Source organism: Helianthus annuus, chromosome 3, assembly GCF_002127325.2.
Source record: "Helianthus annuus cultivar XRQ/B chromosome 3, HanXRQr2.0-SUNRISE, whole genome shotgun sequence".
Classification (NCBI taxonomy): domain Eukaryota; kingdom Viridiplantae; phylum Streptophyta; class Magnoliopsida; order Asterales; family Asteraceae; genus Helianthus; species Helianthus annuus.
Window position 1 is genome coordinate 79,715,625 of NC_035435.2, and position 21,621 is coordinate 79,737,245.

Below are 21,621 nucleotides of genomic sequence, written 5' to 3' on the forward strand. Positions count from 1 at the left end.
ATATGAAGGTAAAAACCGGTAGCAAACCGGTACCAGGAACGCCAAAAGTCGGTACCGAATTAGTACTTAAAATCTTTCGGTTCGGCAAATTCGATACCGGTACCCAATACCATTTGCTCATCTCTAACCACGGGTTTCATACGAATAACATCATTAATATACAACTTTTTTAGTTGATTTTCTTTCGGTTATCTTTTAGTGTTTTTTTTCTACATTTTTTTAATGTTATCAGTGGTTTCATGTGCAACGCGCTCGTACTGATTTAAAAACACATGTAAACGCAGACCAAATAACAAAAGAGTTCGCCGCAACGCGGCGACGGTGATAAACCTAGTTGCATCAAAAAATATTTTTAATATATATGTATATATATATATGTCTATAAAATATTTTTTAATGAAATAATACTTAATTTTAAAATGTGAAAAATAGATTTTTTATAATATTAATTTACAAGATTTTTTTTACATTCACACCCCCAAAATCCACATGCGGAATATCACCGCTGGAAGGCGTGACTGACCAGGATCAAGCCACCAATCATATTGAACATTGTAAGTAAAAAATAAAATTCAACCACACAATATGAAAGGTGTTTAAAACAAAGGCATAGTTAAAGTATTTAGTGGAAGCATAAATGTAAAAACCCCAAAGATAAGTAATAAGTTTATAAAGTGTAAATGTTTAACATGGATTCAACATTCCATGTTCCCACAATGATTTCGCCTCCCGTGCAAGCTCCATGAATACCTAACGACCTGCAAGGCATGTAACAACGAGTCAACAACAAAGTTGAGCGAGTTCACAGTTGGTTGTTCAGTTTTACCAGTTTGTTTTGAAATCGTAAGTTGTTTCGTAAACCACGAGTTAACCAGTTCTTTTGTTTCCCAAACCGTAACCGAAACCAGTGGGGGGCTTCCCCTGTGAACCGCTAGACCATACCATATCGACTACTAACGAAATATAAGTGGTGCCCGACATCAGTGTCTATCATCACTAACAGTTTGCCATAGTCCATTAGTACACGCCCGTTCGAACGACACGGTGTGAGGTTTGTTAAACCTAATAGTGCTATTAACTAATAACCCGCTCGCCATCGGCCTCGGCGATTAAGTCGATATAAAGAGGAGGGACTTCATGATAGAGTTTTGTCTAGTAAGTTGAGGTTGTTGTCCTACCCAAGGAGGACGAACGTACGTAGTTCTACCCAAGGAGAATACGCAGGAGTTATAGTGGCATCCTACCCAAGGAGGATGGCCGTACGTATCCTACCCATGGAGGATATGTAGTTTCCGTTTTAGTTTATTTACCCATTCCCAACCCTTGGGAATCCCATGCCTTGTAGAAAGTGTGAACTCACCTTGGTTTGCTCGGTAGGATTATTACACGCTCACAAATAATTCAATCCAATCCTATAGTTGCACGTACACACAATCAGTTGACATTCACATGTTCGACTAACAGGCAAGATCATCACTTACATGCAAGTAACAACTAACACATAGCATTTATCAGTTATACAAGTTCATACAAGTCATGCTTATCTTTTAACAACAGTTAACTAACCCAGTTAACCCCTAACAGACTTAACTGAGTTCACTGTACAGATTACCAATTTGACGAAACACACTTGTTTCGTCATGCAACCCTTCGACGAAACACCCTCCTGTTTCGTCGTGATTCCTTTGGCGAAACATCCTCCTGTTTCGTCGTAAGCCCCATCGACGAAACCTCCGAGTTCGTCGACGTGTGTTTCGTCGACAGACAGCTGTTACGTCATATCACATATGTTACGTCGCGTATTAGTTTCAAACACAGAAAACCCTAATCATCTACCGTCGTTACACAATGATCATCAACATCAGAACTTTATCCACGAATCATATGTTACCAGATTATTGACATGACATAACTGTAATACTTATTCACTTAACCAATCTAAACAAATAACAACATGATACAACAACATCAACAGAATATGAATTATGGGCATAAATCTCAACATCAGATTTAGTTTCATAGGTATTATGACAGAACATCAAACCCTAACTAACAACCAATTCATCAACAAGCAATCAAATCTCGACATACGAAGCCGTCATAACCATCTACTCATTTATACCCTTCTAGATCATCAATCATCAATACAAGCCATGAAATCATATTTATCAACCATTTGCACTGTGACAATCAGCGGATCCTATCAAAGTATCATGCAACCTAGAATGATGTAAAGTTGAATCAGACAATTATATTTATACACTAACCAATTACTTGGTGATCCGACAAGAATTCGAGAGGAAGGATGGTGAGAGATGATGGTTGCCGTCGCACAGAGGGGAACTTCTAGGGTTGAAAACTGATTACTAAGACTTTTGCGTAACCCTACCTCGTTAAATATGTAGTTGCAATGTGTTGGGCCCTAAATGGGCTTCGGAGAAACTGGGCCAGCGAAACACCCGTTTTGTCGGGGTGCTTATGACGAAACAACCCTGTTTCGTCGACCCTTGTTTCGTCGAAGTGGATTATGGCGAAACACTTTGTTTCGTCGAGCTTATACAAGGTGAATTAGTTTTAAGTTTTTTCAAACAGGTTACATGGTATATCATCAAACACTTTAATCACATTAAACAGATAACATATCCAACAAACATCTCAACATATAATCCAACGTGTACAATTACAAGGTAAACAAGCAAACAAGCAAACAACTAAACAGTTAACGTGCAATTAATGCGAAGATGGAATCTTGGAAACTCGAGTTGTCACATGATAATAGGGCCGTCTTTAAAAATCTTTGAAAATCTATAAGCCCTAGACGAATAAGCAAAACAGGCCCTAAAATATAAACAATTTAAATAGAATATATAAATAAGTTTTGAATATACGAAAATAAATTAAAAACTTGTGGAAATCGTCCGCATATTGCGGCGGGCCGCTTTTTTATGTGGTACTGTAGATAAAAAGCACATCAAACACGGTTTATGGATCCAAATGTCAAATAAAGTCGATTTATGGATCAAAACTTGTGGAATAAAGATTTTCTGTTAGCTAAATTTAAACTTCTTACAATCATTATTCCAATTGTAGGCATGATATATGCTTGGAAGGCTAAAATCATTACTCTAGCTTGGTATTGATCTGTTTGCTCATCAGGCTATTGGGTGTGGGGGTCGTCGGTGGGACGTCGAGTCCCATCGGGGCATGTCACGGCCCCCGTCCCGGTTTTACCCGGTTCAGGAGTCGCGGGACAGAAACCCGTGGTATTTATTATTTGATTTGACAGCGGAAGTTTACCAGGATCTTTAAATTTGAAAATGCCCGATTATTTTATTTCATAATTTGGGACGAACCCCGTAATTTACAATAGAGGAATTTCACGAGGAAATTCCCTGTTTTACAAAACATGTTTATTTATTTAACTGAGCCACCACTTCAAGCTTGATTAGTGCTCCGTAGCACTTTTCCTTGATTCACAGTTGGTCACCTGAAACATGTTTTAAAAATATTTTATCAGCGGGGAAATACTGGCGAGTCACTCAAATTTGATAATACGACACATAGCTATTAGTTACAGCATAAGAGCGATTACAATGGCTTTTATCTTATTTTTGTCTGGCTCGGTGTCACACCCTGGTGACGATGGTCATACCACTATTGGGTCCTTTCACCCAAGTAGTGATGATTATCACTGTTAGGTTGATGAGCCTAACCGTGAGAACTTAGTAATGTGCACAATACCCCACTTGCCAGTGATTCAAGATAACCACGACTTAATCCCTCTGATTATAACTTTGAAAATAATTTGGAGTATTGTAAAATATTGTTAATAAAAGAGAATGACTCACATTGCAAGTTTAAACGGGCAAAGTTTAGCCCTACTGATAAGCCTTGTAACCTAAATTACTTGACAATGCATACAAACTAGGTCAATAACTTAATACAACATTTACGATAACTCACGAGATCCAAACCCTCACGACGAATGACAAAGTATAGCCCTAATTTGGGCAGCACTTAAACATCCATCGGATTGGTTTCAATCGATCGGACATTGAATCGTAGCAGTGATCGAGTTAATACCCTGTATCGTAGCAGCGTCTTGATACCTTAAGACTTCGAATTTAGGCAGTATACTTCGTTTTTATCAAAACTTTCGAACACAGAGCAAGTCCCATGCACAGGCTACTTATAGCCACATTTTGAGTTTTACGCGGCCCACGTAAACCTTAACATAGGTTTTACGCGGCCCGCGAGAGCCCCTAGTCTATGTGTAGGGCATATGTGTCACTAGTAGGGTTGCCAGGTGTTCGACACGTGGCTGGAATGCTTATCCGGTCAAATTATAAGTTGACGCGGCCCGCGTAGATGTTCCTTATGGTTTACGCAGCCCGCGTGAAAATCAAAAATCTGATTTTCTTGGTTTTTCATGCACACTAGGGTTTCCGGGGTCCGGGTTTTCACTTACGGGTCGATTTGGGGCATTTTTACAGTCCTTACATCCTCCCCACCTTATTTAAAATCTCTTCCTCGAGATTTATTGAAATAAGTGAGGATACTTTCGCTTCATTTCCGATTCCAGCTCCCATGTGTACTCCGGTCCTCTTTTTGAATCCCACTTGACCTTGACTAGTACTAGTCTTTTGTGTTTGAGAAACTTGATCTTTCTGTCTTCTATTTGGAGTGGTTTCTCAACAAACTTTAACTTTTCATTTACCTCTATGTCTGGAAGAGGTACTACCAGTGATTCGTCGGATAAACATTTCTTGAGGTTGGATACATGAAACACGTCATGTACTCCAGCTAGCTCTTCTGGTAGTAGTAGGCGATAGGCAACTGGTCCTATGCATTGAATTACTGGGAATGGTCCTACGTACCTTGGACTTAACTTTCCTTTCTCACCAAAACGGACTACCCCTTTCTAAGGAGAAACTTTTAAGAGTACCTTATCTCCAACTTGAAACTTTAGCGGCTTACGTCGGTTGTCTGCATAATTTTTCTGGAAATCTCGAGCCGTCTTTAGTCTTTCCTTGATTTGAGTTATCTTGTCAGTGGTTTCTTGTACAATCTCGGGACCTGATAATTGGCTTTCCCCTATTTCTGCCCAGCAAACTGGAGTTCTACACTTTCGTCCATACAGTGCTTCGAACGAGGCAGCTTCGATGCTTGAATGATAACTATTGTTATAGGAGAATTCAATTAAAGGTAAATGGTTGTCCCAGTTTCCACCAAAATCAATCACACATGCCCTGAACACGTCTTCCAGGGTTTGGATTGTCCTTTCACTTTGTCCATCTGTTTGGGGATGGTAAGCTGTACTTAAATTTAACCGCGTCCCCATGGCTTCTTGGAAACTTGTCCAGAAATGCGAAGTAAAACGACTATCCCTATCCGATACAATGGAAAGTGGTACTCCATGTAATGATACTACCTCGTCTACGTATAGCTTGGCTAATCTTTCCATGCTAAAGGTTTCTTTCATTGGCAGAAAGTGAGCGGATTTGGTTAATCGATCCACAATCACCCAAATCTCGTCATTACCCTTTCGGTTTTTGGACAACTTAGTAACGAAATCCATAGTTATTAGTTCCCATTTCCAAACAGGCATTTCTAATTGTTGGAGTATGTAACACCCCGTGTTACCGAATGTCAAAGTCAAAGTCAAAGTCCAAGTTAAGTTTGACTTCTTTGACTGTAATTAGTTATTCTATGTTTATTATTTGTATTATGTGGAGTACGTGTTATTAATCAAAGTAATCGAACGAATCAAATGTTTAATCGACGCAAACCACTTTACGACTGTCAATAGTAGAAAGTAGCAATGCGATAAAGTTAATCAATCAATAATCAAGCTAATCGAATCATCAATCGAACTCGAAACTCGAATTATGCGAATTTGGTGTTATATTATGTGTGTGTGTGCCTTACATGTTACCTGGGCGTGTTTACTTTATGTTATGTGTGGTGATCAATCAAATCGAAACTCGAAACTCAATCAAACTCAATCGAAATCGAATTATGATGAATGGTAACAAAAGGATAGTGTGAAATATAGATGCTTGTATGTAGATATAGTGGTTAGAATTAAAAGTAATTTGAGTAGGAAAACTCTATCGTATTCGTATCGTCTTCAATCGAAATCGAAATATCAGAAATTGTCGCACCGAACGCTCAAAGCAGGTTGTGGATCGATCAGGCTCCTAACCGATCGAACAGCCCAGCCGATCGAACGGACTGTCCGATCGAGCAGGCTGTCCGATCGGGATGCCTGGCCGATCGGCCAGCTCTTTCTCCTTTTGGAAGCCTATAAATGGGCTTGTCATTGTCATTCTTTCCACTTTTGGAAACCTTCTGACCGACCAGCTCGTGTTCTTCACTATTTCTCAGATTTCTCTCAATCCCGGTAAGATTTCATCCTAAATCTTGTACGATTTTGATCTATGCACACTTCTTCACCTTTCTATCTTTCAAATCTTGAATTCTAACCGTGAAATCATTAAGATCTAAGTGTTCTAGGATGATGTCACCATGGTGTTCTTCAAGAACTTCATGTTTTGGCCTCAATCCACCCAGAATCACTTGGATCTAGAGGATTTCCACATAAACAAACTAAGATCGATCACAGATCTGAACATTTACATGATGTAAAGGATTGAAAGAAAGATTTCCAACTTTCTTTCAACTCTTTTACACTCAATGCCTTCAAAACCGGTAGAAACGGAGCTTGAGCCAACTCACTAATCATTCTAATGGTTGTGTGGTGCAAGATCCAGATTCTATCTACGAGGTTCACCGATTTCGGGTTAAACGTTAAACTACCGTTCTGAAACATTCACCGGCCGGACTTGGGTGATTCCTGTCCAAGCAAGGGAAACAAGTAAGAACGAAGGTGCCATGGTTCAGCTCGTTGTCAAAACACCTCGATAAAATGTCAAACAACCAGAACAACCAAGTGTTAGACGAACAGGCCGACCAAGTCAGAATGCTGACCGATCGAACAGGCTGTTCGAACGAACGACCCAACCGATCGGACATGTCAGTCGATCGACCAGGCCAGCCGATCGGCTAGCACATGGCCCCACACTTTGACAAATTCATGAAGTCTAGTATTGAACGAAGTGCTGATCGATCGAACTACGAGTTGGGTTGAATTACTCTTCGGATCATGAAATACTATGCTTCAACACTTAGTCGATTTTCAACTCGTTCGATGTATTGGAGTGCCACCCGATCGAACATGTTGTTCGATCAGGTGACATCCTGCTGAGGACTCACTACTGAAGTGTCTAACCAATCGGTTAGGCCGGCCGATCGAACAGACCGACCGATCGATCGACCTGAAAGGTAAGAACACTTCAGTGTTCTCAAATACTACAACGAAAACCTCAAAAGGACAAGCCATCATACACAAACACATCCTACTCAAAGGAAGAAACAATCCACTCGAACAGTCCAACCGATCGAGCCTACCGGCCGATCGAACAGGCTGCCCGAACGGGCTGACCAACCGATTGAGCCTACCGGCCGATCGAACGGGCTGTCCGAACGGACTGTCTAACCGAACGAACAACCCGTTCAATCGAAACTACAGTTCGATCTACCAGGCTGTTCGACCCATCATCACTTGCTTCCATTTAGCATGTTACTCATCGTTATGCTATCGAACTATTCAGGCTAACCCTACTCTCAAGCGCTCCCTTCAATCCATAAATCAATCGCTATGAGTATACTCGAACCCTTTTTGCTTTCGCACTTTTGGGTGTTACATACGTTACTTATCTAAAATCACAATCGAACACACTACTCAATTATTTAAACGCTAACCATTCTGCATGTATTATGTGACTAAATGAATGCTTGTTGTTATGTTTACACGTGGAATGCTGTCTACCTGCCTTAACGACGTAGTACTATAGTTTGGACTCAACACCCGTTCACACGGGGGTTGTTAAGGACAATTACTTTCATGGACTACAGTGGTAATCATGTATTGCGAACTGTCTCGGACAGTCAACCCGCAGTCATTGGTATCGATAGATCCATGTCGATAATTAACATGCTTCGTTTTCCTCTGTGTATGTGCTGGTTATGCGTAAACTATTTCGAACTCTATATGCTATTATCAAACTTGTATGCTCACCTTTACATTTTATGTATTGACTTTATTTTAACATATGTGACAGGCAATTAGGATGCTTATCTGCTAGGGAGGCGAGCTTAGAATAAGCGTCTAGAGCATAGTTCTCTGTAGATCTTGCAGATCGAGTCTCTAAAAGCAACTGAACAATTTTTATATTTATATTTAAATCTGAGTTGTCGGAACAGAATATTTGACTAGCTGTTATCTGTAATAATTTGTTTTACTATTTGGGATACGGTATGGGACGTATTAATTAAACTAAATAGTAATGATATTTGTTGTGGAAACTTCTGGACAATCTGTTTCGCTCGGTGCCACGCCCCGATGATTCCGCCATCGGTTGGGGTGTGACAGAGTAACCCTGAAGGTTTCTGGTGTTTTGCTTTAACTTGCGAACAGGTCAGACACTTAGATACATATCTAGCTATGTCCTTTTTCATTCTTATCCACCAGAAATTATTTCTTAAATCTTGGTACATCTTGTTATTTCCTGGGTGCATGGTATACTTAGATTTATGAGCTTCCTCTAGAATCTTATCTCTTAAGTTTCCTTGCTTAGGTACCCAAACTCTGTTCTTGTGGAATCTCCAAATTCCATCGGTGCCTTGCTCTAGTTCCTTTATCCTTCCTCTCATTCCTTCAGCTTCATCCTTGATTGCTGTTTCCTGAACATTCTTCAGTTGTTCCATTAAATCTACTTGAAGATTTAATCTAAGAGCACGAACTCGCTTTTGCTTTTCGTGATACTTACGACTTAGAGCATCAGCGACTACGTTTGCTTTTCCTTCGTGATATTGAATATCACAGTCGTAGTCACTTAGGATTTCCATCCATCTCCTCTGCCTCATGTTCAATTCTTTTTGCCCAAATATGTACTTTAAGCTTTTATGGTCTGTATAAACGGTAAACTTACTTCCATACAGATAGTGTCTCCAAATCTTAAGGGCAAAAATTATCGATCCTAGTTCTAAGTCATGTGTTGTATAGTTTTCCTCATGCTTTTTCAATTGCCTTGAGGCATACGCAAGTACCTTTTTGCGTTGCATTAGCACACCTCCTAATCCTAACTTAGAAGCATCACAGTAAACTTCAAAATTTTCTGTCCCTTCTGGTAAGGCTAGAATCGGGGCGTTTGTTAATCTTTGCTTTAAAATCTTAAAAGCCTCTTCTTGCTTAGGCCCCCATTCAAACTTTACTGATTTACAGGTTAGCTTAGTCAATGGCACAACTATTTTAGAAAAATCTTTAATGAATCACCTATAGTATCCAACTAACCCTAGAAAACTTCTAACTTCCATAGCGGATTGCGGGACCTTCCATTTGGTGATCGCTTATATTTTAGAGGGATCTACGTGAATACCTTTGTGATTCACCATACGCCCTAAAAATTGTACTTCCTGTAGCCAAAATTCACACTTTGAGAATTTGGCGTAAAGCTTTTCTTTTCTTAACAAAGTTAAGAGTGCATGTAAATGTTTACAATGCTTATCCTGACTTTTGGAATAAATAAGTATGTCGTCGATGAAGACAATCACAAATTTATCCAAATACGGTTTACAGATCCTATTCATCATAACCATAAATGCTGCCGGAGCATTTGTTAACCCAAATGGCATAACTGTAAACTCGTAGTGACCATACCTAGTTCTGAAAGCGGTTTTAGGTATGTCTTCTTCTTGTACCTTCAACTGATGGTATCCGGAGCGTAAATCTATCTTAGAAAAATATCTGGCTCCCTGAAGTTGATCAAAAAGATCATCAATCCTAGGTAATGGGTATCGATTCTTAATTGTAACCCTATTCAATTCCCTATAATCGATACACATTCGCATCGAACCATCTTTCTTTTTCACAAACAACACTGGTGCTCCCCAAGGGGATGAACTAGGTTGTATAAATCCTTTGCTTAATAATTCATCTAATTGCTTTTTCAATTCTAACATTTCGGTGGGTGCTAACCGATAAGGTGCCTTGGCTATCGGCGTAGTTCCAGGAATTAGATGAATTCTAAATTCTACTTTCCTATCGGGTGGTAATCCAGGTAGTTCTTCTGGGAATATATCTGGGTATTCTGATACTACTGGAATATCCTTAAGTTCTTTATCCTTAGTGCTAATGATTACCGAAATCATATACACTATTCATTGCTTTCGTTCATAACTAGCAACTTTCATTACTGTAGGATCGTGTAACTGACCCAAAGGAGTTGTTCAGAGGAGTTTTGATCTGTTTCAAGTGCGGAAAACAAGAAATAGACTTAGAAATAGCTTGTTCTTCACTTTAAATCACACTATCTAATTGATAAAACAATGATTACAATCAGAATTCAAATCGGCAGCACCTCGGCATGAAATTCAGCAACTGTTCAGACTAATTTCGCTCGAATGACAAATCCTCTATATATAGTGTTCTGATTCCGCTTGGAATGACTTCAAGCGGAATAAGAAACAAGTTGTTTCGCTTGAAATGTCACAAGACACTTTCAAGCGGAATCTCCTTTTCAAGCAAAATCACAATAAAATCAACCTTAAATCTCCTATTTTCTCGAACAACGTGCCCTGATCTAACCTATCTAGTATAAGACTCGATACAAGACGAAGTCAACAGATGCATGCACTAACAGACTCCCCCTCAGATGTTGACGAGTCTTACTATGTTGAGTCTTTGCAACTTCAGTCTTGAACAGTCTCTGGGCTTCACTCTTTCGATTTGCATCAACAGACTCCCCCTAACAATGTGCTGGCATTCCTTAAGTTCATCAGCATCATCAGCTTCAGGATCGTAGTCTGGCTTACCTTTGTCCACCAAATCTTCAGGCATTGGAACCTGACTCAAACTTCTCAGGATCGATCAACTTAACTCTTCTATATTCAAACACCCTTTGATGCTGTTCCATGATTGTAACATGGCTCTTATCTGGTTCAGAATCACCACCTGGCTCAGACTTACACCTGCACAATCTCTACCTCAAAGTAAATCTCACACATTTAGACATTTCAACTTTAGGTATTCAGACTCCCCCTCAAGGTTAACCATAATCTTGATGAACCATTTGTAAATTTGATCAAAAACACATTTGCTTTTAAACACAGGCTCCCTTTCACAAAAAAATGTCATCATGTTTAGCACTTGGAACTTTGAAAATCAGCTTTTTAACACCAGTTGTCAAAAATCTTTTTGGATTTTTCAAAATTTATGCTAAAACACACTATAAATCTTTTTGGATTTTTTTTAATAAAACAAAATGCAGTAAATAAATATTTACAGACAATATTTTTGTGAGTTTGTGTAAGAGGATCTTTTTGAGACAAATCACCAACACCGTTAAGCTTCATTTCATTTTAAGTTCTAAACAATTCACTTAGATTGTCAGTATATTGGTCCACTTAATTTTTCACACAAAGTTCAACTGTTTCGAGATATGATATTAATGTCTTAAACACTTAAACTTATTCATGTGTCCCACTACTTGTATATACTCCCGTATCCAGATCCCAATATTCAGTCTTACAGGTGAGTATACCACAGATGATATATGTAAAGGGGTTAGGTGCGAAACCGTGAGAGCTCAGGTCAGAACTTCCGTTCAGCAGAGAGATAACGGTTCGACTTTTGGTGTGTCCCCTTTAGAGGATTTCAACAGCAATGATTATCAATTTTATTGTTTCATCATTTTGCTGAGGGCGGCGCTATATTTCGAGCATTGTGAAAAGTATTATATGGGGACTAGGTTAGAATTTCCATTCAGCAGAAGTCCCGGGATAATACCCCAGATATCACTGAGCATAAAGACCTAGTATCTCAGAAAGAGGGACCTTTCAAACAAGATTTCGGGGGTTACCCATATATCCAAGAAGTTGTTGCCCACGAAATAAGCAAGTTTGAAGGTTTATATCTCGTTACGATCTACTAAATGTGCAAAAACCTACTGACATATCCGCAGTGAGATTGTTTATCACATTTTACTTTCCATACCTTTAGCATGTTGTGACAGTCCACTGATGTACTATCATTTCCTCTTTTATACACCAAAACTCATTTTTGATTTTATCATGTTTTTGGCTTTTTTAAATTTTCTAATGTTTTTGGATTTTCTGAAAATTTTTACTCCCCCTAAAATACAAGCACAATTAAAGAAATTTGAAAAACAAACTGAGCTCTTGACCCACTTTGTAGAAACAAATGTTAAAAACAAACTATACAAATAAAATGACAACCGATATCGAATTGCTTCAATTCGCCATCCTCCTGGCATAAACAATCATAACTCCCCTTTTCAGCAACTATTTTCTCATTATGATTTCAAAACACTTAAGTTTGTTTAAATCAAAATGATTTTTCTGGAAAATGCGTTTGTTTTTACCATCTGTAGGGACTGGTTCATCATCTTGTTCATCAATCACATATCTGAGGATTACATCAAGTTCAATTTAATGACCTTGACGAATCACTTGTACAACTTGTAAGAACAAAACTATACTAGTTGTAGGAACACAATCACCTGTATCAAGTGTAGGAATAAAACATCTACACTCAATCATTTTAATAACTAGAATGCCGATTCCTGCTTCGCACTTACCAACCTGGAAGCTCCGGCATAGTCCTTCATCTGTAAAAATTTAAACAACTTTAAGTCTTTCACAAAAACAATCTTTAAAAAAATGATGTCGATTCCTGATCCACGTTTACAAACTTGGGATCTCCGGCAAGTCCGGTTTTCACATATTAAACACAGACATCCAAGCCTCGGCAAGCTTGGATGATAGCTTATCAAGTTCACTTTCAGTCGGGGTATATGTTGCTTTCTTTGTTTCATAAAACTTTTTTACCCCTTTTACTTTTCTATCAACCATTTTTCCAAAAATCCTTTTCACACTACCATTAAACTCTTTATCGACATCAAATTCTTTCTTTTCAGAATAGAATTGATTCGATATCTCAACTTTACCAACTTTTGATTTAAAATTTTCAGACCTCAATGGTGGAAAGTTCTCATCATCCATTGGAGGTACTGAGTTTTCCTTTTTAACTTCAACCTGTGGCTCCTCTGATTTTGTGGAATCAGATTCATCGCCGACTTTTTCAGAAACATTCTTAACAACCCACACTTGGTTGTCTTTGGCTTTCTTTTTGTAAAAATTTTTCTTTGAACTCTCACCAACTTCATAAGTAGAATTTTCAGAAATTTTAGAATTTTCAGTTGGTGGTTCATCATCAACTACTTTGTCTTTCAATTTTTTAGAAACTCCATGTTTTGGTTTTGCCGTTTAAGAACAAGTTGATACAATGTGACCAACTTCATTGCAGTTGAAACAGGTTCGAGTCTCTATTGGATGAAACACTCCAGTTCCTTTCTTTTTCTTCTCAGCAAGAAACTCCTGCTTTGATTGTTTCTAGAATGGTTTCTTTTGTTCATATTCAGCACTTCCACCTGAAACAAATTCTGTTTTTGTTTTAGAATTTTTCTCATTTTTTTAATTTTCTGGTGGAATAAAACGTAATCCTTTCTTTTTGAAATTACCATTATGGTTTGGTTTCTTTTGAAAACCAGAACCAGAATTGTAACCCTTTTTCTTGTTTAATCGTTGTTGTACTCTTGAAGTGTATTTTTTAGGTTTTCCAGTAAGATTTAAATCTTTTATTTCAGAAATATTAATTTCTGTCATTTTGAAAACCTTTTTAATCATTTCAAAACGAACACTTCTTATTGGAAACTCTTTGTCAGAATATAATTTGTCAGAATCATTCAAATTATATGCAACTTCAAATGTTTCATCATCCAAATTTGATTTTGATAATAAAAACTCTTTACTGTAAGCCTTTTTAACCATCGGTTTTGAATTGTTGACTGACGAACTTGACCCTCCAGACTCAGACTTTGACTCAGACTCCTCATCAGTATCCAACACCTGATCGACCACCTTTTTGATTAACTCAGACTCATGATCAGTGTCAGACGATGTGAAAGTAACATCAATGTTTTCTGGTAATTCATCAGTTGTGTCGGTTTTTAACTTTATATTGACTGCCTTTTCGAGTTGCTCCTCATTTGGTTTTCTGGGAGAATAACCTTCCCAAATCGGAGGCGGACACTTGTTATAGCTAACAGTCGGTTTCTTACCAGTATCCTTCTTCTTAGACTTGTCATCTTGAAAAGCTTCCATACCTGCAACAGTTGGATAAATTCGATCAATAAGATAATCAGAACTAGAATAACTCTGCAATAAGCGTCTGATTCTCTCATTCTCAATTTTCTCGGTCTCCAACTCTTGCTTCCACTTTGCACTTTCTTCGATGTAGAAGTTTATAGCTTTCTGTTTTGTCATCATCGTTGCGTTCATCATTCTCAAAGCATTTTCTCGTTCAGTATTAGTCTTTTGAAGACTAGTTACTGTTCTGTTCAAAACATCGTAAGATTCCTTCACGTAGTTGAGATTGAACAGTAATTGCTCCTTCATCATTTCATTCTCAGCCAACTTTTCGTCTTTAGCTGTACATTCCTTGCATGGTTCTAAACACTTTGAGCAAGACTTGATGACTTCCACAATCTTTTCTACTTCGATGATCTTCTTAGTTTCAACAGCTTTTTCAGCTTCAGTCACTTTTTCTGCTTCACCAACTTTCTCAGCAGCACTTTTAACTTCTTCACCTTGGGCCGTCTCATCTTGTTGAGTAGCACTTTCAGACTTCATCTGCTTTTGTTCTTTTGCTGCTCTTCTCTCCTTCAGTTTCTCCAAGCGATCTGCAAAATAGAAATGAAAACTTTCAGGAGAGAGATGAGATTTTACAACATTAATATGTCTTTCTTCTTCATCGTCACTGCTGTCATCAGTTGGAGATTGATCAAACTCTACTGATTTGTTAGAAATATCATCCGAAGATCCAGAATCAGATGGTGTTTGATCAAAAACAGCTTCTCTTTCTGAACTTTCATCTGAACCTTGTGAGCTTTCATCAGATGAAACAGACTTTTCTTCTTCATTCTTCACACTCTCACCGATAGATTTCATCCATTCAGTAAACATGTCTGGTTCTTTCACAATCTTAGCAATGAAAGCTTTGAAATCTCCCTTCTCATCTGTAAACATATCCCAGCTAAAACCATCAGGTAACCTTTCATCATCCTGATTGATTAAGCATGCTTTACTGACAGAGGAAATGTATTTGTTCCAGTCAAAATTTTCTTGGTTCACCAAACATGCTCTCTTTGAATCCTCTATCACTTTTCTACCATGAGCCACTTGTGGTTCTTGTTGTTGTTGTTGACCAACTTGTTGATAAATGGCTTTCCGATAGTAGTCATCTTTTCCAAACGGATTCTTTGCATCATTTGCTTCTCTGTTCTTGCATTCTCTTTTGAAATGACCTTTCTCCCTGCATCGAAAACAAGTAACTTTAGATTTATCAAAACCCAAAGTTGAAACATGTGCATCAAGAAAGTCATTTCTTCCAGTAATCAGCTTAAACTTTTCTGCTCTTCTTAGGACACTAGCTAGACACCATTTGATGTCCATTAGCTCCATCTCTTCAGCGTCGATTTGATCGTAATCCTCCTTTGTGAGCATAGGGTTTCTGATCCTTCCTGCAACCAAGCCTTCATATGATAGTAGCACGGAACCAAGTAATGCCATGTGATCTTTTGCAACTTCTTTAGAGAAACTTTGACCATCAGGAAGATTCAAAGCAATGTTGCATTGTATCACATAACCGTTTCCACTTTTAGAACTTTGAGAACTGAAACTTGAAGTTGAGTTCTTTGGATTGACACTTGGGTATGAAGAGAAACCACTGCTTTTGTTTGAATTTTGATCAACTTGTGCAGATGAGTCTTCAGCACTAAAAGCAGTTTGTATTTTCGGACTTTTTTCAACCTCTGGAACACTGCCTTTGTAGTACCTTTTCACGTCTTGTTGACCACTCGGATTGTTCATCCTAGCAATCTTTTGCTGTTCCAGATCTTGACCCTCAATCTTTTCAATGAACTGAGAAATTGTCAACCCATCATATACTCCAGTGTTCTTCAGAATCATCAAATAAGTTACCCACTCTTTTTGCGGTAAAGCGTCAGCTAATTTGTCGACCTATTCTTCACGATCTTTGGTTATACTCAACATCGACATGGATCGCACTAAATGGCAATATCGTCCAATTAGCTTCTTTGTATCTTCTCCAAGCAGACTGCTGAATAGATCAAATTCTTTCTTAAGCAATGCTTTCTTGCTTTTAATCATATTCTCACTACCCTCAAACTTGACTCTAAGAGCATCCCAAATTGATTTTGAAGTCTTGTCATGTTGTAGCAACACAAAGATGTCTTCTTTGATGGCTTGCTGAAGAAGACTAATCATCATCTTTTCAGCTTTGTACATATCACGTTCTTGGTCACTAAACTCAGAAATTGTTTTCTCAACTTGCAGATCAGTACGTGGCAACACATACTTTTTCAAAATACACTCCCATGATCTCAGATGGTTAGCTTGAACCCAGTTTTCAAATCTGTCTTTCCATCCGTAATATTCTTCTATGCTCATTAGCTTCGGGGGCTTTTGTAACGTTCCAGTCTCGTTTTCCAGATTCATGTTCTGAGCAATGGAAGCCGGAGTAGTCGGGGATGTGGCAAATGCGTTGTAAAACTCTTCACTCATGATTCTTGTTCAAGCGAAATAACCCAATACAGTTCAAGCGAAATCTCCCAAACTGTCTTTTCGAGCGGAATAACCAAATTCAGGTTCAAGCGGAATAGCAAAGTACAGTTTCGAGCGAAATACCCACTATATTTTCAAGCGGAATAACTTGTTGGAGCGGAATTACTAGCAAACTTCAAGCGGAATCTGATATAGAAGCGAAATATTTGATTTCGCTTGAAACTTTCAAACGGGATTACACCTTTCAAGCGAAAACAGAACTAGTCCGTTCAAGCGGAATCACTTCGAGGGTCCATTTTGGTCATTTTTACTGTGAATTATGGTCAGTAATTTTCAAGGCTTTGTTAATATGCACTTTACACAATCTGTGAGAAATTTAGTCGATTTTGACCGTTAAATTTTGTTCGAATGGTAAAAGAAGGTGTAGAAGACAGAAAACACAACAAAATCCAGCTGATTTCTGCAGAACTCCTCCTCCTGGGCTCTGATACCACTTGTAGGATCGTGTAACTGACCCAAACGAGTCGTTCAGAGGAGTTTTGATCTGTTTCAGGTGCGGAAAACAAGAAATAGACTTAGAAACAGCTTGTTCTTCACTTTAAATCACTATCTGATTGATATAACAACGATTACAATCAGAATTCAAACCGGCAGCACCTCGGTATGAAATTCAGCAACTGTTTAGACTAATTTCGCTCGAATGACAAATCCTCTATATATAGTGTTCTGATTCCGCTTGGAATGACTTCAAGCGGAATAAGAAACAAGTTGATTTCGCTTGAAATGTCACAAGACACTTTCAAGCAGAATCTCCTTTTCAAGCGAAATCACAATAAAATCAACCTTAAATCTCCTATTTTCTCGAACAATGTGCCCTGATCTAACCTATCTAGTACAAGACTCGATACAAGACGAAGTCGACAGATGCATGCACTAACAATTACAGAAATGAACATTGTTGGCTTACGTGGCTTATCTCCTTTAACCACGATTATTTCTCCTGATGGCGCATGAATTTATATGGAATTCTTATCACAAAGGATTCAAGCATGGTTGGCTACTAACCAATCCATTCCTAACACAACATCGAATCCAGCTAAATTCATAGGTAACAGATTTGCAGAAAATATATGACCTGAAAGTTCTATCGTACCTTCCTGTAAGATTCGATCTATGCTAACAGAGTTACCGTCGGCTGTTTCTACTGTATAAATCTGCCTAGGTTTGTTTAAAGTTAGCTTAAGAGCTTGGCAGAACGAAGTATTTATAAAACTTTGGTTTGCACCAGAGTCAAATAATACTTTCGCATAAACGTTGTGAACTAGGAACGTACCCGCTATCACATCAAGAATCAGATCTGCTTCTTGTGTAGTCAACTGGAAGGCTCTTGCATTTTTCTTGGTAGTTCCCTCTGCAGGTTTAGCCTTGTTGTCAGCTGGTTTGACCAGTTTAGGACAGTCTGGTCTAAAATGTCCAGCTTCTCCACAGTTGAAGCAGATTGTTGATTTCTTCCTCCTGCAATCTTCTTATTGATGCCCTGGAATTTTGCAGAAATTGCAATACCCTTTGCATTTTCCAAAATGCTTCCTTTTGCAGGTACTCTAAAATGGAGCAGTGGGAGATTGCCCGGTTCCCTTCTTCTTGAAATTACTACTATTACCCACACGAAATTCTTGGGTAATCTTTTGGGCCACTTCCTTCTTTCGATTTTCTTCTCTTGTGCGTACCAGTCCGTCGGTCAAAGTGTTGGCTACTCCACCGCATTGTCAATCGTGCGGGGTCTTGCAGCTTTGACGATATCACGAATCTCGCTAATCAAGCCCCAAATGTAGCGAGAAATAAGTACCGGCTCTGGCGAAGCCAGAGATGGCACAATTATGGCATACTCGAAAAATTTCGAAGTATACCCTCGACAGTCAACATCCACCATTCGGTGGCTCAGGAACTTGTTTGCCATTTGTTCCTTTTCATATTCAGGACAAAATTTTCTTTCTACCAATTGTCTAAATTCTTCTCAATTCATGGCATAAGCCTCCCTTGGCTTGTAATACCGTATTCCACCATTCTAATGCTTCTTCCTTGAAAAGGCGAGAAGCGTACATGACCTTGTCTTCCTCCGCGCATTTACTTATTTTAATTACTGCTTCAATTTTCTCTAACCAACGCAGTGCGGTTGTCGCCCCTTCATTGCCTGCAAATTCAGCTGGTTTATAGGCAAGAAATTCCTTGTAAGTGCAACCAGGTGTTGCAGCTTTCATTCTTTTAAGTATTGAGGCCTGAATTAAGTTGTCGTTATTGCCGCCTCCGTTAACATTATTACTGAAATTATCGTCGCGCGTGCGTTTACTGGGTGAGCTTGTGAAGGCTCAACAGGGCTTTTAACAGCAGCGACGATTGCTGGGATAGCATTGGCTATTCCTTGAGCGACGATGTTTTCTATATCTTGCCGATTTAGAAGGTGATCCTCATTATTGTGTTCCGATTGATTAACTTCATTAACTGGTTCACTAACAATGTGTTCCATCTGATTTGATACTTTTTATATATTAGTAGTCATCCGTACACACTAGTTATTTTACAAAAGGTTTTATTTTAAATTATTTTACATAATTATATTTTTGTTATTTATTATTATTTTTTTATTATTATTAAACAAACACACCACACAACCACACACTGTCCCCGTTAGCTGGCACTTCAGAAACGATGTTCCCTCTCGTCGTATTTCCAGGAGATCTGTTCTCCCACTTCCCGGATTCTATTCCCTGCGTCTACCAGCTCCTCGCCATAGTGGCGGAGTTCAGCCAAGTTCTCATTGCTCATTGGTGGGTTTGGCGCAGGCTCCGGGTCGAAATGGGGGAAAAAGGTATTAGGGTTATTTAAAAGATTTTGAAATTGCCAGTCAGTGGTCCACCATTCTTCCAGCTCTTCTGGTAGAGGTCGGGGGTTGACAATGGGATCTGGGATAGCAGGCTCTAGATTAACTGGAAGTTGTGACTCAATTGGGTAACTGAAGAGGTTTTCATCGGCAGGTCCGATGAGGTCACTAAGTGCCAGTTTACGATCCAGCTCCTCCCATGATGGCATTTCCTGGGCTTGCCTGTAACTTTCCCCAATCTCTATTCCTTTTCCCTTATCCTTGGGATCCTCAGTCTTTATAACCTTCTGTACTGCTGGTCTCTTCCTACGCACACGCCTCCAGCCTACAAACCTTCTTCTCTTTTTCGGCTTGGGTTTTTCCTGCGGTTGGGCCTGAAACACCATGGGCTCTTCAACATCAGCCTGGTAGCCAGTGAAAGTGTCGGCAGTATCCATATATGTGGTATGGATAGTAAAGTTTTGAAGGGCTTCTGATAGTTCATTTATGCTGTTAGCACACATGAAGAAACATACAAAATTCTAAGTTAAAATTTTGTAAACTAAAATTTCACAGAAGCACAAAATGGCAATCAGAAAAATTAAGTATTTCAAAATACTTAATTGGCTTAAATCAGTGGCTCTGATACCACCTTTTTCTGCCACGGCCCCCGTCCCGGTTTTACCCGGTTCAGCAGTCGCAGGACAGAAACCCGTGGTATTTATTATTTGATTTGACAGCGGAAGTTTACCAGGATCTTTAAATTTGAAAATGCCCGATTATTTTATTTCATAATTTGGGACGAACCCCGTAATTTACAATATAGGAATTTCACGAGGAAATTCCCTGTTTTACAAAACATGTTTATTTATTTAACTGAGCCACCACTTCAAGCTTGATTAGTGTCACACCCCGATATTTCCACGTAGTACCAGTGGGCCCGGTGGGGAGTATCGTGACGTAGTTGATATCATCATAGTCAAACAACACAAATTTAAATGCACAGCGGAAGCAAAAGATAGATTTATTTCAACTTAAATAAATTGTAATATTAAGTATCACAAAATAGTTGAAACAGATCCACAGGTGGATCGAATAAAAAGAAAATTGTTCAACAGACTTTGACATCTAGAGCTTGCGAGGCTTGATTATTGATGCCTGGAGTAGCCAGCCTATTACGTATAGTACCTGCACTTAGCCTTTTTGGAAAAATACGTCAGTTTACACTGGTAAATACAACTTAACTGACTCATTTTGAAAAGAGTTTGAAAATTGATTTGAATGCACTTTGGCAAGAATAAATTTTATAACTTGGGACAATTATTCAAAAATAATCTTGTATACAGTTTTACTTATTTGTCGTCCAATCAGGGCCGGTTTGTAGGGCCGGTCTAGATTAACTGACACGCCATAGGTATAATACCCACAAGGTTGATTCCTTTAAGTGGGCTACCAGTTTTTACGTATGCAACTGTCAGGTGTACGCCTACGCCCCGTGCTTAGGTCGTGGCCATTTCTTTGAATGATGCCAAGGATTTAAATGACTACACACACCCGACCAAGCGGTACATACACCAAATAATACATATTAAACGGGTCATGTAAATACATTAATCACAATTCAATTTAAATGACTACACACACCCGACCAAGCGGTACTTTTATAGTACCGTATCCCAAGCCCGTATAGGGAAAATAAGTTAAGAGTATTTACCTGAGCAAAGTATAAATCAAATACAGCAAGTGCACGTATCTTTTACTGGGCTCCTAATCTGGAATGAAGCTTTTTAATAACCAATTAGAATACTAACGGGTCTTCAATTAAGCTTAGACTTAGACCGGTTAGTTTTCAAAAGGGAGATACGGTTCAAACGCATGATAAAGCGAAGATCGGTTTAGAATGTGGTTTCGAGCCGACATGCCTGTATGCTTGTTTAATATGGGAAACACATTCTGAATTTTGAGACAAAAACGATATG